The sequence below is a fragment of the Ursus maritimus genome, unplaced genomic scaffold, assembly GCF_017311325.1.
Source record: "Ursus maritimus isolate PB19 unplaced genomic scaffold, ASM1731132v1 scaffold_1, whole genome shotgun sequence".
Classification (NCBI taxonomy): Eukaryota; Metazoa; Chordata; class Mammalia; order Carnivora; family Ursidae; genus Ursus; species Ursus maritimus.
In genome coordinates this window covers 105730697-105748734 of record NW_024423343.1, presented here as the reverse complement: position 1 = coordinate 105748734, position 18038 = coordinate 105730697, and positions in this window count along the sequence as shown.

Sequence of the window (18038 nt, the reverse complement as noted above, 5' to 3'; positions counted from 1 at the left end):
TATTTAAAAACATTTCAAGCCGGAGCGCCTGGGTGGCTCAGTCGATTAAGTGTCTGTCTTCGGCTCAGGTCATGATCCCAGGGTCCTGGGATCAAGCCCTGACTCAGGTTCTCTGCTCAGTGGGGAGCCTGCTTCTCCCTCTCCCTCTACCCGACCCCCCACCAGTCCTGTTCTTGCACTCTCTGCTCTCTCTCAAATAAGTAAATAAAAAATCCTTTAAAAAACCCCAAAACATTTCAAGCCTACAGAAAGTTGTCAGGAACACATGTAACTGTCCTGTACCCACCAACAAGTTCCTGCATTCTACCTTCTTCCCACAGACCCCTTCAGCTACCCCCTGCATTTCCCCCTGGGAGTGAATGAAGCCTCAGAATGCTTAACATTCCCAGCAGTGGGCAGTGCTGACAGCTGGTATGTCAGAAGTCCAGTTGAAAGTTAGTTGCCATCCAGGGGCCCCTAGGTGGCTCGGTGGCTCGGTTGGTTAAGCGCCTGCCTTCGGCTCAGGTTATGATCCCAGGGTCTTGGGACTGAGTCCCACATTGGGGCTCTCTGCTCAGTGAGGAGCCTGCTTCTCTCTCTCTCTCTGTCAAAGAAATAAATAAAATCTTTTTTTAAAAAAAAAAGGAAGTTGGTTGCCATCGTGTAGACTGTCTATCAGCATGCAGTCTTTTTATTTTGAAAATTTAGACTTCACAAAAAAGCTGCCAGTGTAGCACCCTCCGCTCAGATTCCCCTAATGTTAACCACAGAAGGACCAAAACCAGGGGATTAACAATGATATAACACTGTTCACTTGTCTACTAGCCTTATTTGGATTTTGCCAAATGTCCCACCAACATCCTGTTTCTGGTTCAGGATCCCTTTTGGAATCCCACGGGGTATTTAGTTGACCTGCCCCCTTCAACTCCCACCTGGGATAGTACCTCAGTGTCTCTGTGCCACTGCAATGCTTGGGCCAGTAATTTTGTAGGACAGAGCTCCCTGTTTTCTCCTTACTAGTTTGAAGTTTTGCATTTTTGGCAAGAATACCACAGAAGTGATGTACCCTTCTCTGGATACCCTATCAGGTGGTGCCGATGTGTCTAATTACTGCTCATGATAATTTTGATGACTTGGTAAAAGTGGTGTCTCCCTGAGGTTTCTCTGCTATACAGTCACTGTTTTCCTTTGTAATTGATAAACATTCTATGGGGAGATGCTGTATGACTATATAAATATCCTGTTCTCTCATACTTTTTCCCACTAATTTTGATGATTCTTGTTTGCAACAGTTATTACTGTGTTTTTTACCAAATAGTGATTTTTCTATTTCTGCTGTTCTTTCTACATTGATGGGAATTCTACCATAAAAAGGAACTGTCTCTTTCTCCCATTTATTTACTTAGTCCATTATTTTTATATCTTTATGGATGGTCTCTTTGGTATTTATTTCATTCTGTGGGTTATACTCCATTACTCTTATTCTTTGTTCAAATTGTACCAGATTTGATGATTGAGAGCTCCTCTAAGCTGTCTTCTGTGCTCCTTGACTTGCCTCCATCATTCCTGGAGCACTTCCTTACCATCTGGCACAAGATGTTCCAGGCTCATCTGGTACTTTCCCTGCCCTAGCCCTGGAATCAGCCGTTTCTCTAGGAGCCCTGTTTGTTTTACTGGAGAATGATATTTAGGAAGTAGGATCTAGGCACAAATCAGATTTAACTTAGTTAAATGAAAATGCAAAACTGGACTGGCCTTTGGAACAGCTTGGGAAGGAGAGGGGCAAGCTGTGCAGGGCTGAGGGGAGAGGCAAAAGGCGGGGACACAAACAGATACAGAGGTTGAGAGAGAGTGGGCAGAGTAGAGTGAGCCAGGGTAGGGAGGGCAGCGTGACTGTTGACTGTTGGTTCAATCCTTGGCTGGCAGTGCCTGTGGGAAGCATGGCCTCCATGCAAATAAAAGGAAGGATTCAGAAAGAAACCATCAACAAAACAAGAAAAGGCAACCTACTAAATGGGAGAAGATAGTTGCAAATGATCTATCCGATAAAGGATTAATATTCAAAGTATATGAAGAACTACAACTCAACACCAAAAAAACCAAATAATCTGATTTAAAAATGTATGGAGGACTTGAACAGCCATGTCTCCAAAGAAAAAATACAGACGACCAACAGACACATGAAATGATGCTCCACATTACTGATTATTAGGGAAATGCAAATCAAAACCACAATGAGGTATCACCTCACACCTGTCAGAATGGCTCAAAAACTCAAAACACAAGACTCAAAAACACAAGAAATAACAAATGTTGGTGAGGATATGGAGGAAAGGGGACCCTGGTGCACTGTTGTTGGGAATGTAAATTGGTGTAGCCATTGTGGAAAACAGTATGGAGGTTCCCCAAAAAATTAAAAATAGGATTACCATATGATCCAGTACCATATGATCCAAATACCCACTACTGGGTATTTACCCAAAGAAAACAAAACGCTAATTTAAAAAAGATACATGCAACCCTATCTTTATTGTAGTATTATTGACAATGGCCAAGATACAGAAGCAACCCAAGTGTCCATCCATAGACGAATGGATAAAGAAGATGTAGTGTATATATACGATGGAATATTAGCCATAAAAAAGAATGAAATCTTGCCATTGGTGACAACATGGATGGATCTAGAGGGTATTATGCTAAGTGAAGTAAGTTAGAGAAAGAAATACCGTACGATTTTACGTATGTGTCGAATCAAAAAAAACAAAGACAAAGCAGAAATAGACCCATAAATACGGGAAACAAACTGATGGTTGCTGGGGTTGGGGCGGGCAAAATGGTTGAGGGAGGGTGGGAGATATGGATTTCCAGTTATGGAATGAGTAAGTCATGGGAACAAAAGGTACAGCATAGGGAATATCAACAACAGCACTGTCGTGCATGGTACGGTGGCAGATGGGAGCTACGCTTGTGAGCATACACATAGACTTACAGAATCACTATTTTGTACCTCTGAAACTAAAGTCCCACTGTGTATCAACTGTACTTCAATTTAAAAAAAATGAGGGGTGCCTGGGTGGCTCAGTCAGTTGACCACCCAACTCTTGATTTTGGCTTGGGTCATGATCTCATGATCTCAGGGTCCTGTGATCAAACCCTGTGTCAGGCTCTGCACTCAGTGGGGAGTCTGCTGGAGATTCTGTCTTTCCCTCTCCTTCTGACCCTCTCTGCTCTCTAAAATAAATAAATTCATCTTAGAAAAATCAAAAAAAGACCAGGAACACTGGGCTGTAGGCAGGGGTATGCACCTGGGATGTGTACGAGGGGCCTGGAGTTGGGGAGGGAGAGGATGACTTTTCATGTTTGTCTTTAACAGTGTTTGTGTTCACTGTTTCCTTTTCTCAAACTGAAGAATAATGGAAGGGGAGTCAATGGACCAGGGCAGCGGGGCTCACCCAGCACAGACGCGTCTTTGCGTATGGGGCCAGCTACTTCGCAGTTCCAGATGCTGAAATCCTTGGGGCTCAGAGGGAGTGCAGCTTTCAAACTCTGCTGCTTGTCACCCACCACAAGAAGTACATCTTACAACATGTCCTAACATATAGACACATATTCAACTTAAACCAGTATCCACTCTTATTATGTATGACACAAGCTGTTTTCTTTCCAGCTAGTTTGAGTCCACAACATACTAATGAATGGATCCAAACCTGCAGTTTGAAAAACACTCCATCAGGCCAACCTCTTACTGTGCAAACAGGGTAACTGAGGCCCTAAGAAGGGAACTGAATGCCCCCAATGCTATGGCTTTTCAAGAGGACCTTTGTACTTATGACCTTTCAAACAATGCTACATTTGTATAGCTACTGGGGGGAAATAGGTCTGGATAATGAGAGTAGGCTTTTTTGAAAGCGTGACAAGTTGGATGAAGTTAGGCTAAGGGTCTTGAACCAGAGACTTCCTGGCCTTATTCAATAGCCCCAAATGCCTAATGTTGGAGGCCATAGGCTCTTTGAAATAAAGTAAATGCTTTGTCCTTCACCTGTCCCTTCACGACTTATTCAGCAGAAGCTCTGAGAAGGTACTCCGCAGAGGCAGGCACTCAGGATGAAGGTGTGAGTGCCTTGCCCTCAGGATGTCCTTGGGAGGCAGGCAGACAAGCAGCCACAGAGGAGCTTGCAGTAAGAGAGTACAGGGTGGGGGTGGGGCAGGCTGAGGGTCTGGGGCCTGGAGACCAAAGTGTGATGGGAAGGACAAGGAGGGGCTGGAGACACAGAGGCCCCATGGTGGAGGCCTTCTCTGCCTGCCACCCCACGGAGTTTAAATTTCATCCTATGGGCAATGGGGGCCCATGATGTACTCTGAGAAGGGGAGTGATCTGGCCAGATTTGTATCCTTTACAATGACTCTTATAGCCATGGGAAGCTGGCGGCCAAAATCTGACATTGCAGCACATGGAGGCCACCCTGGGAGGTGACCCAGGTCTAGAAAAAGGGAGCTGGAGTTAGTAGTGAACAGCTGACAGCAAGAGCAGGTAGGCGGTGGCATGAAGGCAGCTTTGTACCCCCAACCCCCAAGCCTGAGCGCAGAGACCATGGGCGCTTTTCTAACGACCCTTTATCCTGAGGCACTGCCCTAGAGAATCACACCAGCCCGTGCCCCAGAACTCAGTCCCTGAGCCCCTTGGATGGGCTAGGCACTTGAGTACGAGGTGGGGTGTTACAGTGAAAAGACATACAGTGCCCTGTCCTGCACAGACCCGGGTTTGTATCCTGCCTCATCCACATACAAATTAGGTGACTTTAGGAAAGTTGGTTCACTTTGCCCTAGACTATATATAGTTTCCTCATTGTTCAACGGGGAGAAGGGGGTAAGTATAGATGAGTTAATGTGTTTGAGGTCTGTTGTAAACCCCCAATGAGGCGTTGCTCTCATAATCTTTTAAAGATGAGGAGGCCAAGGTCAGAGAGGTTAAGTGACTTGCCCAAGGCTGCCCAGCGGTGGTCTGACTGTATGCAGCACATGTTCCTTCCAGGAGCTGGCATTTCTTCACGCTGGGATTACACAGGAAGCAGAGCCCTGCGGCTTGCACCCAGCCTGCAACAATGTGTGACTATTAACCTAGTCCCAGGGGCCAGAGTGTAGCGATGAGTCACCCTGAGCAGCTCCAACAAGGAGACCCCCTCCTCCCCAGCCAACACTTGGGCTGAGACCTGGTTGCCAAGCAACGAGACATAACATATATAAATACAACTCAGTCTCTTGCTGTAACAGTGAGGCCTGTTTCTTGCACGGCAGTCTTTTCCTTGTGTTTCCCCTCTGCCCTCGGCCTTCCCTCCAGCTTCTCCTGGGGCAGTAGGTTTGATCCTCAAGCTAAGAGCTTCCAGGAGAGCGAAAGCAGACTGCAGAGGTGGATTCCTAGCGGTGGACGTGGAGCTCTGCCTGGGCGATGACTGGGATGAGGCTGCGCAGGGCTGGGTGGGAAGGAGGTGCAGGAGGTGTGGGCGGTGGCAGGAGACAGGGTGGACTTTTACCATTCTGGCTGGGTAAGGGCGGTGGTGGCTGGACATGACTTCCTGATGCTGAGGCAGGAGCATGGCAGAAGGAGCTCCTCAGGTGGGGGTGCACGCCCATTTCTATGGGTAGGAGGGGCTTCTGCTGTTCTGGGAGCCCCAAGGGTGGTGACAGCCTCCTGGGTGGGGCTCATGCCATCTCCTCTCAAACCTGTGCTTTTCTCATTCCACCTCGCATTCCCAGTTTAGCTGCCGCATATCTGGAGAGGGTGGCTCCCCTGGGAGGGCCTCTTGCCTACACATCTGCCCTGCTTATGCCCAAGACAGCGTATGTGGTAACGGTTATTATTTTAGGACTCCTCTTGCGGTCAGGAATGATCTTGGCCCTGCATATATATCATCCTATTAACCCTCACAATGACAATGTAATGTTGGTATTATTTTTTCATCAGTTTTATTACGCTTAATTGACACACAATAAAATATACCATTTTTCCCTATACAATTTGATGAGTTTTGACAAAAGTATACAATGTCATAACCAGCATCACGGTGTCCATGACCTAGAACATGTCCATCACCCCTCTACAGCCTGTCCTCTACCCTTGGCCCCTGGCAACCACACTGACCACTAGAGTTTTACCTTCCCTAGACTTTCATCGAAATGGAGGCAGCTATGCTAACCACTATACCACCAACGTGAAACGGAATAATACCATATGTAGTCCTCTGTCTGCTGAAAGCTTTCTTTCACTCACCATAATTCTTTGGAAATGTTATCATTGTTTTGGTCCTTTCTTTGCTAACCAGTTAATGACTATTTGGGCTGTTTCCACTTTGGGGCTATGATGAAAAAAGCAGCACCGAACATATATACGTACAAGCATTTGTATAGACTCGTGTTTTCATTTCTCTAGGAGTGGAAGTTCTGCTTCATTCAAGAAGTGAAAGGCTGAAGCTCAGAGAGGTTAAGAAACTTGCCTGAGCTGACACACCTTGGCAGAAATTCACAGCCAAGCCTGACCTCTACGGCAGGTGGTCACCCATAGGAAATGGGTATTTTTTAGTTGAAAGTACTTCTTTGGCCAGTAATTCCTGCAGTCGTGTGTACCTGGGCTGGATTCAGCTGTATTCAGGCTCTTAGCTGGCAGAAGTAGACTGACGCTCAGCACAAGTTGCTGAGTGCACAGGGGTCTTAGGTCACCCTTTGAAGGCATTTCAGCAGGTGAGTTCCAGAAGCCTGGGTGGCCGGGCTGCAGACTTCTTGTTTTGTTTTCTGAAGGTGTTTGCCAGCCTTCTCCACTGTGAAGGGACTGTTTTCTCTAATCAATTACTTGAGAGGAGAGCCTTTGAGGGGAAGTGCCCTGCACCTCATCAAGCTTTTACCCACTGCTCTGAATATCCATTGTGGGTTTCCTGAGTCCATCATCGCTTTCACATCTATTAGTTGCCGGCATCTTTCTGTGAGGGAGAGCTTTCCCTTCCTCACTTACGTTTAGATCACTATACCTCATGAATGATTATATGGGAGATAATCCTTTATTATCATTGCTTTCATGTTCCACACGTCCCAGATTTGGCCCAAATCAGCCCTTGAAGCTGACTCCTGTGTCCTTTTAACACATGTACAATGACCCAGGCTTTTGTGCTTCTGCAGCAGCCCCAGTCCCTTTTGGTAGAGAATGGCATTCAACAACCAAGGATGGGGCGCTAGATATACTCATGGTGGCTGGGATGTCCCACTTCTAGGCCTCCTCAGGCTATGGGGTTTTAAGGCAGCGGGGTTACATAGAAGGCAGGGCCGTGAGACTCAACTTGTAAGTGAGGGCTCAGCAAAATCAGGCACCAGCTTCTAAGGGAATCTGCAGTAGGTACCAGGTCCACTGGAGGGTGGAACCCAGGCCAAGCCAACCAGGCCTTGCAGTTTCACTGCTCAGAAATCCCCCCACAGGGGCGGATGGCTCAGTCGTCAAGCGTCTGCCTTTGGCTCAAGTCATGATCCCAGGGTCCTGGGATCAAGCCCCATGTCGGGCTCCCTGCTCGGCGGGAAACCTGCTTCTCTCACTCCCCCTGCTTGTACTATCTCTCTTGCTGTCTCTCTCTCTGTCAAATAAATAAATAAAATCTTAAAAAAAAAAAAAAGAAAAAGAAATCCCTCCACAAACTTCATAAAGTTTGAGGCAACAACCCCAAGGGTTGAAAGGGCGGGTAGCATCTTTCAGCTTTTCTTGCTTTGGCATGAATAATTTCCAGGGCAGAGGACATGAGAGGCTGGTTCTTAAGGATGGTGGTGGAGGGCCAGGGAGTGGCAGGGGAAGGGTGGTCTTAGGGGCTCCAGAAGGCACATTGTGTCTCTAGTGGTGACAGAAAACTGCCCAGGTTCTCCGGGCACGGCCCTTGTCCTATGCTCAAGGCTGACAGACTGGCTGGCTCATGAGAGTCTGATTAGAGTGAACTCCAAAATTAGAGGCAGGGACTCATAACATGGGGCCACCATCTCAGAGTCGGTCTCCCTGAAAATAACTGCCTTCTGGTTATGTTTGGGCACCCTCCATTCCTAAGGGGCTGCTGGCTCTAAGTGAGGCCTCAGTAGCAGCACTGGGCCTCTCATGGGCAGCAGTGGGGAATGGCTTTCACATGCCTTGCCCCACTGGTGTCCAACACAATCCTGTCTTCCGCTGAGTGAGCCAGGCCCAGAGGATCAGGCACCAGTCCCTGCCAGCTCCAGAGCCACCAGGCTTGGCCACAGCAGGGCAGCTGGTGTTTGAGGGCACAGGGAACCCCACTGTCTGAGACAGGTCTGAACAACCCCAGCAGTCTGGAGGGGCCGAGGGGTCAGTGGCACTGCTGTCTCTCAGGACGCTGAACACTCTTCCAGTGCAGCTCCAGATGCACCAGCTTCTGTTGAACCAGACCTTCAGGTGAAAAAAGGACATAAACCCTTTGAGCAGACTTGCAGGAACCAGCTGTGGAAGGAGCTGCACCACACTGGGTTGAGGGGCGTCATGAGCCAGAAGGATGAAGATGACGAATTCTTCACTGGTGTCTGTTAGCGTCAACACCCATGATGGTGTACCTGGAGTGGGGTAGGGGAGGGTCCTGCAAACCAGCTCTGAAAGGGGGCTTGGGGTGCCTGGAGGGAAGGAAGCCAGTGGTTTCACCCCAGGCCAGGCTGAACCTGGAGGGCAGAGCCCCAGGTGCTGGGAGGGGCAGCTGCAGACAAGACAGGGAGCCGTACCCTGTAGCATTAGGCAATCAGGGAGGGGCTCTGGGACCTGGCATTAGGGAGGAACCCTGAGACACCAGGCACTGGGGAGGGCTGGACTTCATTCAGGGTTGCTCCATTAGATGTCCCAGCAGCCTGGTAATAGCAACCCCACCTTTCTCTGCTGCTTTTTCGTTAGATGCAAATGAGAATAATAATTCTGCTGACGTATTTCTCGGGATGTTTGTGAAAAACACCTAATAGCACATGATAAAGAGAGTGGGGAAGAGGCAGAGAGAGAAGGAAAAAGAGGAACAGGAAGAGAACAAGAAGACAATATAAACAGGAGAAAGGGAAGAAACATACTCCTCGTTCTGCTGTCAAAACCCAGAGATCTGAAGCGACAATGGGCCATTAGGGGGTGCTGCAGCGGTGGAGGCCACCAGGAGGCCCCCGAGCAAACGGCCAACTTCTAAAAAACTAATTATGGTTAACAATTTGACGTTTTAAAGGCATATCTTTAACTATAAAGTCTTAGAATGCACCAACTCAGATAACCCATGTGATTTAAGCATCTCTGGGTCCTTTTCCAAAACAGGAAGTTCTCCCCCCATGACAGCCCCTAATTTCCCTTTGCACTGTATCATGTCCTATCTAACTCCGGGATGAGGGCTAAGGGAACGTGAAAGGGACAGTCATCTCCTGGATGAATTTCACTTCTCAGATTTCACTTAGCTTTGGTGTCTCATGTGGTCTGTCATTTTGCCGTAAACACCAAGGGCGAAAAGAAATCTCTATTATGTTCTTTGGGAGCCAAGAAGCTGTCCTTAGCTCTCTATTCATTATATGAACACCTTTCATTAAAAAAATTAGAATAAAAGAGTTAAAATTTAAGTGTATATACCAGCTATCCAATTTGTAATTACAGCAGAAAATAAAGTAAAACTAGTTAGGTTGCATAAGTGAAAAAAAGTAGGATACAAAATTGCATGTATAGGATTGCAACTACCTAAAAACTATCTAAAAATGTACCTAAAAGCAAAAAATACCATCACAACAAAGATCTTCTCAGGGAGAAAAGACTGAATGGAAACAGCTATAGATGGAATGAGAGGATTTTCTTCCTTGTGTTTCCCACATTTTCCATCAATATGTGTAACACAATGGAAAATACATGACAAACATAATTTTAAAGAAATACACGTACTGGCAACTGATAAAGGAAAGAATTAGAGATGACCAAGATCACAGAAAATTCAAGACAAGCCTCTGTGGGAAATCTTGTCATATGGCCTCTTTCCACACTCAGAAAGCTTCTTGGGCAATCCCAAATAGTGGAAATCCCAGAAATGACTTTTCTTTGCTTGTGGAAGCACTGTGGACTTTTTATCAGGAGATTTACCTTACTAATGTTTTGCTTTTTGACACAGCAAAGTAAGTGTCCACCCCAACTGCCCATGGGATATGATGACAAAAATAAAAATAAATAATATACTTATCATGGATCATTTATACAGCATACGGTACACCTACGGGGTCCTGTTCTAGCTCCCCAAGTCGCGACTCTTCATTTGCTTCTCAGGGAAGACACGATTGGCTGCAATGCAACAGCCATCTATCCCTAGGCTCCCTTGTAACCTTTAGCCTGGGTTTGTGGTCAGACATGGCCTGGCAGTGTGCCCAGCCCTGGCGCACACCTCGTGTGGGCTGAACCCATCATGGTAGTGCTGACTCCTCTACAGACACAGGAAAGGAGCTGGCCCAGTTCCAGCCAATGAGGTACTTTCAGGAGTAGGTTCAGCTACTAGTGCCAGACACTTACTCCTCTCTTATGTGAAAGTACAGAGCCCTGTGGTATGGACTGAGATGGGGGTTCTGCTTCCACCATTTCTCTGTGTGGCCCCTTGTCCTCATTCTCCAAGACAGCCTGTAAGGTATTCCAGGACGGAGAAAGGAATGAGAGAGAGGCAAAAGCAGTTGTCTCTTGAGGAAGGGTCTCTCAAGAAGGTTCTTGGATGGACACGTCCATTGATTTCCCTTTTACTAGCACTTAGTCACATGACCACATTTAGCTGCAAGGGAGGTTGTTATGCAAGCTCTATTGCTCAGCTAAAATTTGATTTTTATGGAAAGAGGAGAATGAACTCAGGGGCACCATTAGCAGATTTTTAGTAAGAACAAAAGGGGCAGTCTGCTGGAGGGCTGATGTGAGATTGTCCTTGATGAAGAGAATCCCAAGCACAACTAGCCTCAGATTTTGGTTTCTTTTTGTTTTGTTTTTACCTAAATTCAATTAATTAACATACAATGTATTATTAGTTTCAGAGGTAGAATTCAGTGATTCATCAGTCTTATATAATACCCAGTGCTCATTACATCACAGATTTTTGGTTTCTAATGTTATTCTCCAGTAAGAGAAAACAGGGCTCTGTGGACAATGGCTGATTCTAGGACTGGGGCAAGAAATATTCAAGATGAGTCTGGCACATCTCAAAAAGTAGAAAAAGGAAAGAAAATCCCACAGTGATGGAAGTATGTCAAAGGGTCACAGGAACCAATGAAGAGAGCTCCAAATGGCCAAATGTGGAACAATTTGAGCAACAAAATAAATATATTATATTGGATTACAACTTAAAGTGTAAAATAAGTATCTGTAGGTCCATATTAATGTAAATAAATGATTGCATAAATAATAACTGAGGGAGAAGAGACATTTTCCATGGAGAATTCCAGGAATTTATGTAGATACTCTGCATTCTTAGGAAGTGAAACACAGCTCCCCGCTCCTTAGGTGGGAGCACAGTGATTTCCTTTCAAAGAATACAATATGGAAAGTGGGGGAAAAAAGAGTGTGAGAAACCTGACAGGTGAGGCTTCAAAGAGGCAACCAAGGTCAACAGCCATAAATTATGTTGATGTGTACCACTGATAAGAAGGGCATGTCACCTCTGTGATCTTCACCCCCAAATTCGTAACCCTAGGTTAAGCATGAGAAAAACATAAGACACACCACAGAAAAACATAAGACACAGGGGTAGTCTACAAAATCTCTGACCAGTGCTTCTCAGAACTGTCAAGGTCATCAAAACCAAGGGACGTCATAGCCAAGAGGAGTCTAAGTCCACAGGAGGACTAAATATAATGTGGGATGCTGGATGGCATTCTGACACAGAAAAAGGACATTAGGTAAAAATTATGGAAATCTGAATAAAGTGTGGACTTCAGTTAATGATAATGTTGGTTCCCTCATCTGACAAATGTTTCAGATATTAATAATTGAGGAAACCAGATGTGGGGTATATGGGCACTCTCTGTACTATCTGCTCAATTTCTCCATAAATCTAAACCTTTTCTAAAATTAAAAGATTATGAGAAAGAATGAATATATGAATCCTTCCCCTTTCCTGTGTAGGAAGCCAAGCTATTTCGAGCTGAAGGAGAATCTTCTGACTGCGGAGATGATCATTCACCGTCCTAACCAACTTAGGACCCCTCTATTGGGTTTTTGTTATATAAGAAAATAAACTTCACAAACAGAGCTTCACAAAACAGAGCTGTTTTGGGCCAGGTGTCTTGTTTCTTGCAGCTGAATGTATCCCAACTGATAGTTCTCATATCACTTCCACAGCTACTGCTGTGGTTTAGACCTTCACCTTCTTACTCAAGATCTTTAGCCTGCTTAAACATCCTTCCTTCCTCATCTGGTTGCTCTCTTCTCTGGATTTACCCCCTGGCTACATTTCTCCCAACACCCCAAGGCCGGCAGCTCCTGCCCTTCCCAGGACAGGGCTATTCTCTTATACTTCCAAGTTTGTGCACACTTGAGTCCTTCTGCCTGGAATGCCCATTCTTCCATCCTTATTCCTCCCAGCAAATAACTTCCCAAATTCAAGTTTCAGCTCACCATGTGTGATGGGCAGGATTCTCATATGTCCCTGAAGATCCCACTGGTAAACATAGCCTGCATAGCCCTTGGTACTGTGAATATAATGAGCTATACTTCTATGATTAGGTTATGTGGTATGACACAGTTGATTTTTTAAAAAAGATTTATTTATTTTGGGGGGGGAGGGGCAGAGGGAGAGAGATCTCCAAGCAGACTCTGCACTCAGTGCAGAGCCTGACACAGGTCTCCATCTCATAACCCAGCTGAAACCAAGAGCTGGATGCCCAACCGACTGTACCACCCAGGCACCCCGACACAATTGATTTTAAGAACAGGTTATCGGGGAGGGCCCAATTTAATCATATGAACTTCTAAAAAGCAGAGAGTTTTCTCTGGCTGGTAACATAAGAGGAAGTCAGACAGAGATTCTACATGTGAAGGGGATTTGATTTTCAAGAAATTCTGTTGCTGGATTTGAGGACAGAGGGGTCACATGGCAAGGAATGCTGGTGGGCTCTAGAAGCTGACAGCAAGCCCTGGCTGACTGCCAGCAAGGAAATGGGGACCTCAACCCTACAACAACAAGGAACCGAATTCTGCCAACAACAAGATGGAGAATGGAAGCAGATCTTCCTCAAAGCCTCCAGATAAGAACTCAGCCCATGTGACGTCCTGATTTCAGCCTTGTGATACTGAACAGAGAACCCAGCCATGATACCATGCAAACTCTGACCCAGGGAGCTATGAACTAATATATAGGTGTTGTTTTAAGCCACTAAGTCTGTGGCAGTCGGTTACACAGCAATAGAAAACTCACACACCATGCCTCCTCTCTGAAGTCTTCCCTCATTCCTCAAGCACACCTGTGACTTCTCTCTGCTGCTGGGGCACCTCATACACAGCCCTGCTACAGGGCAAGTCACACAAGTATTATAATGATCCACTTAGCAGTCCACCCTCCTCACAGATTCCAGAGTTCCTGAGAAATGTTGGAACCTATCACTTCATCATTGCAATCTCAGGCACAGAGCAGGAAAGCAAAAAATACTGGTTAAATGAAGGTTTCATCAAGAAAAAAAAAATCCCAAGATCACTAATTTGTCATCATATATACTAAAATCGCCAAAGATGCAGATTTAATGTCTAAGCAAGAGATAAAGTCACCAATGTAAAAAGAGAATGGAGAAAAAAATGTTATTAATACACATGTAGGGCGTTTCTGAGGAACCAGCTGTGAATGAAGTCCCCAGGTAAGGTTGGTGAAGGAAGAAGTAAGCAGAAGTATGAGGAAAAATCTATCTCTACGTTACTTAGTAAACAGGTATTTATTGAATGTTTGCTATGCAGTCAGGCCAGGAACGGTGGAAAACAATACAGGATTCAAATCTTGCCCTCAAAAATACTGAGAGCCTCCTTTCTGTGGCATAGCGGGCTTAGAATGTTAGAATGGAAACACTTAAAGACCTTGATTTTATGTGTACTTAAGCTTTAAAATCCTCTACTTTCTAAACAAGTGGAAGCAAATTGATTTTCTATTGAGCTCTGTATTTTTGAGGTCCTTTGGTATTGGCCCTTCTTTGTGTTGGCTGCCTAATTCTCTGCAGAGCAGACGAACCATTATCAGCTCAGTCTGATAGTCATTTAGGTTGTTTTGAGGCTTTCACTATTACAAACCCCTGTCAAATAGCAACTTGGCTCCCGCGCCTTTTACATCTCTGCGAAAGGATCTGTAATGAGAATTCCAGGAAGGGGACCCACATATTGTTATTACACAACACTCTCTCCCTCAGCCCCTGCCCCACGGATGCCAGCTCCCTTGAGCAGCTAGGGCTCCCTAAGTTGGAGCAGTTGCTTACCTCCAGACCTGGCGGGTGCGGCTCCCATCTCTCTCAATTCAACTAACTGCTGGAGTGGAAATGTGGTCTGGAATACGCAGGAAGGGGGTGGGATACATAATGTACCGAGAAACCAAGTAGACGCTGAGCGAGGGAAAAACTGGTACAGGAAGTTGTCAGGGGGTACTTGAGGAAAGAAGAGATGGGGCGGGAAAGATGCTTTTTGGGTCAGAGTACCGTGGGCTAAAAACAGTCGGAATACAGGTTAGTCACTTCGCGGAGGGCCTCCAAAGCCAACGCGATTAATTTGTGTTTTTATCCTGTGGGCGATGGGGAGCGGAGGAAGGATTCAGTTGAAAGAGATTCAGGTTTCAAATTCTGCCACTAGCTCTAGGGGTGGGCTGTCAACTCATCTCTCCGGGCTGTTTCCAGGTCTGGTAAACTGGGAAAGTAGTACTTGCTCGGCCGACCTAGAACGGTGATAGGAACTAAACAGAGAACAGCTGTAAAACTTAGAAGGCCGATACCGGGTGTGTGTGGTTGGGGGGGGGCGGGTGGGCGGGTGGTGGTTTACTGTTAGTTGACAAGCCGACAATAATTTCTAAAGCCCTTCAGAAAAAAAATTATGCAATGAAGTCCGAAAATTAAGAGGCAGATGGCTTTTTGCCTGCAAACAACATGCCAAAGACTCAGAGTCGGTCGCAGCCTTTCCTTGCTCTGCTGCTCCCCTGAGTTTGCTTGGAAGTCTCGGGCGCGGAGAACTCCCGCAGGACGGGGAGGCGAACTCCCGCGCGCGTGCGTGTGGGGGACGCACGGGTCCTGGAGCGGGGGGCGGGGCTGGCGCCGGCGCTGACCGGAGTTGGGAATCCCCGCACTGCCGAACGGTGGGGGCAACAGAGCGTGCGTGGGCGCAGCCGGTAATTGCGCAGGCGCGGGAACGCTCCCCTTGGCCTTCGTGTGGCGTTGCAGGCTGGGCGCGCGCGCCCGCGGCGGGTTCCGCTCCCGGCTGGCGGAGGGCTGCGCGCGCACGGGCGAGCCAGCCGTGACGTGCGCAGCGCTACGCCCGACGTCACGGGTCCGTGTGTAGTGGCGGCCCAGCTGCCCTCAGCGGCGGCGCCTGACGAAGGTGGTGCGGCCGCTGGGTGCGGCGTTCAGGGGTCGCGCGGCGTGGGGCGGCGACGACGAGGACGAGGACGAGGACGACGACCGGCAGGCCGGGCACCTCCAGCCGCGGAGTCGCCGCTCCCGCCCCTTCTCCGGCCTCTGGCGGCGCCCGGCCCACGGCTTCCTCCTTTCCTGCTCAGCTTCGCGCTGGCCTCGGGGCCGCGGCGGCGAGAAGTACCCAGGGGCGCCGAGAGGCCCCGGCCGGCCGCTACGGTCCACGCGCCCGCCACCCCGCCCGGCGCGGGCTCCATGTGAAGGAGGGATCCGGCCCGCGCCAGACTCCTCGCGCGCCCCTCCGGCCCCCGGGGGCCCGCGGCCTCCCCCGACCGGGGGGCGCGGTGACGGGCCGCGCGGGGGCGGAGGGGCGGGCTCGGAGGCGGCGGCGGCCCCTCCTCGGGCCTGCGGCTCCCTACGTCCCCGCGGAGCGGCCGGTACGTGCCTGTGTTTGTGTGGGGCGGGGGCCGCGGGGAGGGGGCCGCGGCGGGTCTTTGCGCAGCTACCCAGGCGGGGATTTCGCAAGGTGGTTTTCCTGCTCCGGGTGGACAGATCTCGGGGGTCTCCGCATCCTGTCCTGAAGCCCAGGTCTGAGCGAAGTAGACTGCTGGGCTGTGTATCTGTCAGACATGTATTCTGCGGGGATTTTAGAAGGAAGATTGCAGCTGGTCCCTGGGAGAAGAAATGTTATATGCCGTAAGCGAGAAAGTACTTGTCTTTGCACTGTCACATTGTGATCATCTATTGATGGGGGTTGATTCTTCCTTCAAGCTTTAAGCTAGCACTTACCGTTCAGTTGTCTTGCATTGTCTGACTTCATCTTCTCAGCACAGTGAGGTCAGTACGTGTCTCCCCATTTTACAGATGAAAAATTGAGTCTTGGGGAGATTAGGGAATTTGCCCAAGGTCATGCAGCTGGTAATCCGGGCAGCCTTGATTCAAATATGATGTCTTTTCTGTAGGACTGTATTTTTGAGTCTTGAAAAAATAAATATGTGAAGAAAATGAGAATAGTTGGAGAGTTTCTTCCTGGGAGTAAATTCTAAACGTCATAGGTAGATGTGGTTTTCTTATACCTAACGTGGGCTGTTCCAAGTGTTTTGCTGCAGCCTAGTCAAATCATTTTCTTGGCTTTTTTTTCTTCTTTTAAAAAATTACTCTTAAAAGGTGGCAGCGGGCACCTTTACCCTTTTGCAGTAGGACTGAACAGAAAAAATGTCGCTTTTATTAAAAGAAGAAATGTAATAAAGACTAATATATATTTTAAAAAGATGACAAAAGAAGAAATATAATCGTTAAAATGCATATTTCCTGAACAGTTACAATTTTATTTGTGCAGTTTTTTCTTGACACATACGGGGAACTCGCAGTTGGGTTATTAGCTTGAGATTTCCTTATTGCAAAACTTGTTGCTGAATTATGTGGCAATGGCTGAACATACTTAGTAATTGGTGCAGTCTTATGCAATATTTCTGAGTTGAGTGTCAAAATTAGTGTGTAGAATATCGTAGAAAGTTATCTTTTAATGGTGTGATTTTTTTTCCCTTTCATCTGTTTGTGGTGACTGATAAGTGTTTAAAATTTGTCATTTTAGCATTGGCCTGTATTATTTCTTTGATTATGGTTAGTGAAAAATAAAATACTTCTCTTTATAGAAGAAAATATTGATTCCTTTGAGTAGTTGAGGCTTCACTTGTAGTTGCAAATGTTTAAGAAATGTACTGATGCCTAATTCCTGTACTCTATAATTTTCTCCAGTATATTAACGGGTTCAAGAAAATTTGTAGCTGAACGTTTTTGTATTCCTGTAGAGAAAAGGTCAAATTATAGAGTTGATGAGTGGTTGGTCTATAGATTGATTTGCTGTTTGGTTAAAATGCGAACTATGTTGAGTCCTGTTGATTAATGTTGAGTGTGATAGCATTATAGAACGGTTATCTTGGCATGATCTCCATGTGTCTCTTTTGAGAGAAGTAGCTATTTAAAGCTATTTTTAAAAATTGGATTACATTATGGACTCAGTCTATTAATGGGTCTTTCATTTTTAGTTCACCTTGTTGATACCAAACCGGTAAACTGTAATAGATGCTATATTAAAATGAAGTCACGTTAGGGTCCCGACAGCTTTTGGTTTTGGATTGATCTTTTTTTCCCTTGTAGAATTGGAGCTCTCTGGGCTGCTCAACACCCTCCCCCAACTTTTTTTTATTATGAAACAATTTCAGGCGTACAGGAAAGTGCTAATAGAGTGAACATCCATAGATTCAGTATTTGTTGACATCTTACTGTATTTTCTTTATCTGTAAATGTATGTGTATAATTTTTGGCTCAGCCATTTGAAACTAAGCTGTAAACATGACACTTAACACCTAAATATGTCAGCATACATTTCCAAAGATGGACATTTCCTACCATATCCAAAATACCATTATCGTTAGTTTTTTTTAGTTCAGATTGTCTAATCA